This window comes from Camelus bactrianus, chromosome 16, assembly GCF_048773025.1.
Source record: "Camelus bactrianus isolate YW-2024 breed Bactrian camel chromosome 16, ASM4877302v1, whole genome shotgun sequence".
NCBI classification, from domain to species: Eukaryota; Metazoa; Chordata; class Mammalia; order Artiodactyla; family Camelidae; genus Camelus; species Camelus bactrianus.
In genome coordinates this window covers 5,362,710-5,371,315 of record NC_133554.1, presented here as the reverse complement: position 1 = coordinate 5,371,315, position 8,606 = coordinate 5,362,710, and the positions used below count along the sequence as shown (strand labels likewise).

General features: G+C 50.2%; 1 protein-coding gene across 16 annotated transcripts in view; it reads left to right on the top strand.

Annotated features, from left to right (window-relative positions):
• ADPRM (ADP-ribose/CDP-alcohol diphosphatase, manganese dependent) overlaps positions 1 to 8,606 on the top strand; it is a 324,587-nt gene that overhangs the window by 110,008 nt on the left and 205,973 nt on the right. The window lies entirely within an intron of this gene.

Genomic DNA, 8,606 nt, shown 5'->3' with positions numbered 1-8,606 from the left:
ACCCACAGCCGAAAGTCAGCCGAGCACATTGGGTCCTCCCAGCCCTGGCCCAGACATCTCTGAACTGGGGGCAAAGCAGCATGTCCACCCTTGCTTCTCCCGCCTCCTGACTGTGCCCCTGTGCATTTTCACGTCACTTATGGGGATAAGAAGAGAATGTGGAACGTCCGTGCAGTGGTGGGGCAGGGTTTCCACCTCTGTGAACAGTGACGGCATTGTGCTTGTGGACTCGGTGTCAGGTGGTGAGTTGCCCATTCTCAGGATGCTGGGGGTGTGTGTACCCTGAAGCCAACAAGACTGCCTAAGATCCTGAAAGCCAGGCGGACCCTGCCCTCCTCACACCTTCTCACTGGCTGTGGCCCCGGGGTGAGGAAGGGTCCTTGCCATGGTAACAGTACATGAGGGGCTTCCTCTGTGGCCCACCGAGGAGGCTCCCCCAGGAGTGATCCCAGGCAGCGGAAGGCCAAGGCAGGAGAGGGGCTCGTCCAGCTCTGGCATCTTGTGAGATGAACATGAGGTTTCCCGGCTGGGAAGCCTCTGCAGAGGTTGACGGGTGATAAAAGGTAGAGGAACGGAGAGCCAGGGGCCAGCCCGTCCTCGGAGCTGCCGAGAGCAGGTGGAGCCGAGGGGCTCTTCCTCTGCCCTCTGCTCAGGGGTCAGTGTCTGAGGGAACTTGACTGGAGGCTTCTGAGGACGTTCCTTGCTCTGGTGTAGACGCCTCTGCCTTCATATCAAATCGGTTTGTTAAACCAAATGGCCTGGCCTGGGAAGAAGCCCTGGGGAGAGTTATTTTGCGACGCGAATTATCAGATCATCATTCAGATTCCCGTGCTTCCTCTGCAGGGCGCGGCACGTGGTGTAGCTGCAGCCATCAGTAAGACAAAGCCGTGTTTAGCGTTTCCTCCAAGTCAGGCCCAAGTCTAAGTACTTTATAACAGTTTCATTCATTCCCTGACGTAACCCTACCGGGCAGGGATGTGAGCTGTATTGCCATCCTCACATCTGGCTTTGCACAAATTACTTAACTTCTCTGAGCCTTAGTTTCTTCATTTGCTAAGGGGATGTGATAACTGCTACCTTAGAGTTTTTGTGAGGCTGGAATAAGAAAATGCACATAGCAAGTGCTTAGTGAGTATGCGCACGTATTCATATAATGTATTCGTATATTGTATACGAATATATAATTCACATGTTACAGAATCACAATGCATAATAATTATATAATTAATAGATTACATTAAATAGAACGTATATATAATGTATGGTGTATGTATGTATATAATATCCACGTATATATGTACACATATGTGTATATATGAACATATATAAACATATATACAAATTGGGGGGTGGGGGTGATCTGGGTCCAGGAGAAAGTGTCCAGGGCAGAAGCTGCGCTGTCTGCAGGCTCCTCCTCAGCAGGGCAGAGAAGGAGGCATGAGAAGTCCGCTTGGTCCCTGGACAGTAGGCTCCAAATGTCCCAGGAGGCAGGGCTGCTGCTGCAGCTGTATTGAGGGGGCAGAAGGCAGGCCTGGGCCCGGCTGGGGGATGGCTCCCGGCCCGCCCCATCAGAGCGCCCTAATTCCCCGTCCTGTGGCTCGCAGCTGCGCCGGCTCAGCTCTGCGCCCCGTACCCGGCTGGTCCACGCACCGGCGGTGTACAGGGTGACCAAGCTCATTCTTTTTCATTTGTCACCCTTCTACATTTTTAAAGTATTTTAGAGCAAATCCTGTCTCTTTATGGAATCCTTGCAAGTGGAGATGTGTATCTCTGTAACAGATAAGCAATTCCTTCTTCTCTTCCTCTTTTTTAAAAGAATAACCACAGTGGCATCATAATCTTACTTGAAATGTAAATGGTCCTGAACGTTAACACCCACTCCACACTCACAGATCCCTGATCCCTCGGAAACATCGCTGGACAGTCAGGTCTCCACAAAGCAGGGTCCTAACAGGTGCCAGCCCTACTCTTCCTTAGTCACTAAGTGTCCCAAGCTTCATCTCCCGTGTAGCGGCCACTCGCCCTGACTCTGCTCACGCGGTTCAGTTACTGAAGACGGCAGGTCGTCTGACCTGGGGAACCCACGTTCTGCACCTGGCTGGCTGCTTCCTGTTAGAGAAATGGGAATTGGGACCTAGACTCAAGTGCCGATCGTAAATGGTGTCATTTAACATTTTCCTCTTTTCTGTGAGGGCTGGGTCTTGACTTCTGCTGTAGCCTGGAATCCCAGGACAGGACCTTGGCAGAGGCGCTGGTCAAAGTGGAACAAATGGCCGAGTGAACGTTACAAGGCACCTTGCAACTTATAGAAGCCTTTTGCCTGTGTGCCATCGGGCTCTCGCAGTGGCCCCGTGACACAGGCGGGGCCTCACTTTGTGTGCGCCTCTTAGCCGTCCTGCTGGGGCAGGTCGCCAAGACAGGAGAAACCCTTTAGTTTTACAGGGCCCTCACCTTCCGCCCCCACCCCTCCCATGTTAATCTTGGGGCAGGTCGCCAAGACAGGAGAAGCCCTTTAGTTTTACAGGGCCCTCACCTTCCGCCCCCACCCCTCCCATGTTAATCTTGGCCTCCCTTCCTTTCTCACCTGGGTGCCATGGCCAAGGAAACAGGACTCTAGCCCTGTCTTTCTTCTAGTCTGGCCCCTTGGTCCTCTTGAGAAATTCGGTGAAGTCCAGCATCTCCCTCACCTGTCTCTCTGGTCAAACACCCTCTTCTCTAAGCCACATGGGGCCCAGAGCTGTGTTCTTAAAGCTGTTTCCTCCGGCACCTCCATCTCTGCTTTTCTCTTCTTGACTCTTGAGATGCTCTTTTTCCTTGTCCATTTGTCAGTCTTCCTCCTTGTCTGCTTCTATTTCTCATGCATGACAGTCCTCAACACGTCCTATTTCCTTGGAGGAAACTCAAGGAGATAACTGCCCTTTTCTTTGTCAGAACATATTAATTGAGCCGATGGTGTGGGTCCATTCCTGCGTGGGGAATCCCATGTAAACAATGAGACTTATGTGATGTGTGGTTTGGGGGGTTGGGGGGTTGGCGAGCCGGGGACATGAAGGAGGAAGTGAGCAGTGGCCTTTACAAGAACAAGTGAATGGAGCAGAGTAGGAAGGAGCATCTTTCTGGGATGTGGTTCCCAGGGCCATCAATATCTGCCAGGACCTGCCCTCCTCCTCAGGTGGTTTGCGTCCCTGGAAGGAGCAGGACTGGGTTGGAGGGCCCGGGCGAGGTGTGGTCAGAGGGCAGGAGCCGCCTGCTCCTTGGGTGCGGCTGCCATCTAGCGGTGAGACTTAGGTAGTGTTGCTACCCGAAGTTCAGTGAGTCTCTGTCTCTGGTTGGGTAATTAACACTGGACTTGATGCTGGAAAAGTCAACATCACAACGTGTGCCGATAAATACAGTCTCTCAAAAATGGCCACCGCAGTTTCAAAATTTGAAAGAGTGATGACTTTCTAGCTTTTGAATCATTTGAAACATTCATGTATCCATTGCTTCATCAAATATTTATTGTGGGTCTGGATATTATGATATGCCAGGTGTGTTCTAGGCTAGGCCCGGAAATTAAGAGGTGGCCTCGATGAACTGTACAACTTATGTGACAGAAGAAGGGCAACTACACCAACAATTCCAATCCAGAAGGAAAAGCTCCTCAGTACAGGCGTGTCGGGGCTACGCTTTGAGAATACGGAGGAGGACCATCTTAAACAGACTGGGCTGGAGTGGCAGCTGGAAGGAAGGGAGAGGCTTCTTGAAGGAGGTGCTGGCTAAGATGAGCCTTGAAGGGCATTTAGGAGCCAGAAGGAGGAATGATGGAGGGGGTGGAGCCGGAGGTGGTGATGGGCAGGAGACAGAGGGAACAGACCATAGGAAGGCATAAAGTTTTCTGTTTCTCCTTTTGTGAATTCCCCGAGCATTCAGTTACGTATATAAGGAAATCAGTCTAAAATGTGTAGAATGTGTTCTAACCAAGTGTTTTATTTCTTATACTAGTATTATAGAATTTTTGGAACTGGAAAGGATCCCAAAGAAATCATATCTAGTGTGTTTAACAGCTCTTCTCTTAATATGTAGACTGTGTCCTGGTTTCTCCTGCTAAAATGGCAGGCTCTTCCCGTGCATTCAGCAATTAGGATGGGGTCTTGTGAAGTCTAGCGTGGACTTGTGTAATAGCCTGCCCAAGGGCCTCCCTGCCTTGGTCAGTTCCCTCATCTGGGGGTAAGAGCCCCTTCCTCTGGACGGCACAGATCCTGCCAGGCCCCAGGAGCAGGTTCTCCAGAGACCCTTCCCCATCGCAGGAACGGAGTCAGCGCTAGAGAGCTCTCAGTGTTGGGCACTGCGTTTCAGCCACCCCCAGGCTTGCCAGCAGAAACCAGCACCTCTTTCCCCTGGCTCCCGGTTTTCAGAATGTGGGTTGGCTCTGACCCAGGCTTTCCCCCTGTTCCCTGAAAATCTTGCTTCTTTCTGTAATGTGTGGTTTCATCATCACAGGAAGAATCAGGTGTATTTCTTCCTTCCCTTCCTTTCTTCCTTCTTCCTTTCCTCCCTCTCTACCTCCCTTCCTTCCTTCCTTCTTCTTTTTTAATACAACAAACTGGTGACTACCTGCTATGTGCCAGGCTGGGCATGTGGGTGATTCAAAGATGAATGAGATCTGTCCCTGCCCTCTGGGGCTGACAGTCTCATAGGGGGGAGAGAGAGAGACAGGTAAATGGGTAGAAACAACTGTCAAAAGGCAGCCCCTTCCTCCCGGACCCAGGTAACAGAAGGATCTAGTCCTTTACTCTCCTCTGTCAGGAGTCATTTCCCTCTGACCTACTTGGAGAGAGGGGCTCCCGGCTTGGCTAGTCCCTGGTTCCTTCCCCCTTTGCTGCTGGCTGCCTCCCCCTCCCTGTGTCCGGCCCGGGTCCGCCCCAGGCCTCCAGTCTGCTGCCGGTCACCCCTCAAAACTCCACCAACACAGGGCGTGTGTGTGTTATAGGTAAATACTCCCCGTTTGAGGGAACACAGGATTTCCAGGTCGGGAACCACTTAACTTTTTTTTTCTTCTAATTCAAAACACTTACAGAATGCAATCTGGGTGACACAGAAACCCTTCCCAGGGATATCTGCGTTTTAAAAGGGATTCCATGATAGAAGGGCTTTTGTCTTTCCTCTTGATGCCCAGTTTTAGAACGTAGAGCACTTGTGTAGATTTGTGTAACCACCAGCATAATCAGGGTGGAGAACATTTCCTCCTCCACCCTTCCTTTCCTCTGGCAGGCCCTGACTGGTTTTCCATCCCTGTAACTTTGCCTTTTCCAGGCTGTCATACGAACAGAATCACACAGTGTAAACTGGCTTCCTCCACTCAGCGTGATGTCCCCAGGGCTCCTCAGGCTTGTCCCACGTGTCAGTCATGTTGTCGTTTTCATTGCTGAGTCTTCGTCCGTCGTGTGGATGCCCCACGTTGTTACCGTTCACCTGCGCAAGAGCGTCTGCGCTGTTCCCAGTGTTCGGCAAATAGGAGTAGCACTGCTAGAAGCAGTGGTTTCTGGGCTTTCGCGTTAACCAGAGGTTTCTGTTTCCTGGAAGCGGGACTCCTGAGTCCCCTGGTAGATGTGTAACTGACCGTATGAGTGCTGGGCTGTTCTGCAGGGTGGCTCAGACCTTGACGGTGGAGGCACTGAGACAACCCTGCACGTCCCACCGCTGTGCTAAATAACTGAACAGCAACAACAAAAAAGAATCATCTGATTTAAACCGGGGTGTTTTGGAGAGACGGGTCCCTGTTACAGCTGAATACAGTCCCTAATTGATGCAACTTCTCTGTGTCAGCCACTGTCCTAGGCACTGGAGAAAGATTTGAATGATGAAAGGTCCCTATTTTTAAGTTCAACAGGGGTAAATGCTGGGTAGCACATGACAGAAAAGGGGACACTTTCTCTTACAAACAAACCACAGCCAAACAAAGTTGTAGAAGAAAGTCACCAAATGGTGAACGTAAGGCCCCCAGAGCCGTGATTTTGGTCTGTCGTGTTTACTGCTTGTTTCTTGCTCTTGGAACAGAATCAAAGGTATTCAAATAATATGTACTCAGTGAATAAAATGGAAGTGGAGCATGTGCTCAAATTAAAATTAAATATCTTCTCTAGGGAGATGATGGTAAAGGCGTTCCTGGATTTGTGGCTGGGCTGGAGGACAGAGGCAATGGGACCGGGTCCTTAGGGGCTGGGCTCACGTGGGGGCCTCTGGAGGTGGAAGCAAGCCTGGGCAGCACGTCCTGTGCATACAGGGCTCACGGTGGCATGGATTACTGGGGGCTCTGGGTGCCCAGTTTGGCTTGAGAATGCCTCTCCCGGAACTCAGAATAGCCATTAAGGGAAGCGTGGAGAGAGTATTAACCCATTTAATTAACAAGGTCACTTGTTTTGCTGGTAATGTCACCAAGGACTTTGAGGAGGACTGTGCAATGGACTATAACCCCAAAGGATGGACATTTTCTCTTTAGCCCATAAAGTCCCCATCCAGTGCGGCAAAGCCAGTGGCTGGTTTTAATTGACATTCTCTTGTCCTTTCCACTGATTTTCTCTGTGGACCTGTTTGACTCAAGCCAGTGTCCCTGGTGAGGTTCTCAAAATGAACTACACAATTTCAGCCAGTGTTTGTAGCCTCCTGAACCCCTGGCCTAAGGATAATGATGACATTAAGTAGCTACAATGTCCCGCTTTGTGCCCCCTAATGTTACAGGGGACATAACTTTGGAGTCTGACCCCTGCCTTCACCAAGCTGGTGACTTTCACACACCGTCTCTTTCCATCCAGTCCAGACAGATGGGGGCTGCCTTGTGGGATGGACGCATGCCAGGCCTTCCCCTGTGGCAGGGCTCTGCGGGATTTGCTGGGGCCTGCCTGCAGAAAGAACTGAGGTTTAAAAAAAAAATCTTCAAAACACAGAAAGAAAATATGAATTAAATCTTTGCCAAGGTGACATGATGTCACCGAGTTTACTAAAACACAATCCAACACTTACATCATTACGTATAAATTCTGTTCAATGTGGGTATAGTTTAATTCGTTTAATATGATGTAAGCTTGGGAGTCTCCAAATGTAAAGGTAGGTACTGCCTTTGAGAGTCCTAAAATGACCTTGGATCTCCCGGCTTCTTGAAATCTGGGTTAGAGTTTTCTAGAATCCTGAAGAAATTCGAAGTCCTTCCTATGATTTCTGCTCTTGCCGAGTTTCTGCTGTGGGCATGGCTTGTAATCCCGTGGGGCCCCCCGGCTCCAGAAACTTCTGTACCTGAAATAATGCTGAATCTAGTGGTTGTCTGGTGGGGGGGGGGGTCTCTCTGATCCTCCCTGCACAACTCTGCTGTGAAATCTGGCTCTCCCCTCGATGTCCACAAATCACCCCCTGCCAAAGTGTAGGTTTGGAGATGCAGAGGAGAAGTTTAACATAAGAACAGTGCCCGTGACTTCACATGGACTTCAACAGTGTCAGCACCTTTGGATCATTATTACAAGTTCTTTGGCTGCTGTTGTAGTGTCTGTAACAAGTACTTCTGAATTAACAGTGAGATGTAGATAAGTTACAAAGTAATTACTCCTGGAATAACGTAGATTAATGTTTGGGGCGCTCTCTGAGATGTTTTCCAGATCCCTGGGTACCCACCTGGGTGTCCTGACAGTGCAAGGTAATTCTGATACTAGTCACCCATGACTCCGTCCTTAGGCTCAATAATTGGCTAGAATGGCTCCCAGAGCTCCCAGAAGGCCTGTACGTCTGTTTAGTGGCTCACTGCAAAGGATACAATTCAGGCACAGCCGGGGGCAGAGACGCGTGGGCGAGGAACAGGGACTTGCTGGGGGGCAGGCGGAGTCTGCCTGCCCTCTCAGGCGCCCACCTTCCCAGCACCTCAGTGTGTTCCCCAGCCCAGAAGCTCTCTGAACCTCTGCACTTCCGGGTTTTTATGGAGGTTCCATTTCGTAGGTATGATTGCTTAGATCGCCACCGGCCCTTGGTGGTTAAACTCAGTCTCCAGCCCTTGTCCCCTCCGTGGAGGTCAGGGAGCGGCACTAGACTTCCAACCTTCTAATCATGGCGATCTTTCTGGAGACCCCGGGGGCCCCAGCCACTGGTCATCTTATTAGCATGCAAAAGACACTCTTACCAGTCCCAAGGCTTTTAGGAGCTGTGAGTCAGGAACTGTGGACAGAGACAAAATGTATATGTCTTCTTATGCCATACTCCCTAATTAGGAATCTATACTCCAGGGTGGTGGGCAAAGTGCTTCAAATATTGCTATAAAAATCTGCCCTAGGAAATTCACTAATTGAACATAAAGGGATGCTTTCTATGTACATTTAATAATATGTAGTATTTGTCACAGCTACTCAGGTGTGCTGTTGTAGCGCAAAGCGGACCTGGACAACGTGCACGTGGATGGTGTGCCTGTGTCCCCACAAAGCTGTTATTTACCCAAACCGGCGGTGGGCTGCTTGGCCCACGGGCTGTAGTTTGCTGCTAGATCCAGTGGTGCCAGGTCTACATTCTCACAAGTTTTTTCAGCTGCAGAAGCTAATACATTCCCTTTTCTCCCTTAAGCCCATGTGAGATGAGTTTCTATCTTTCGG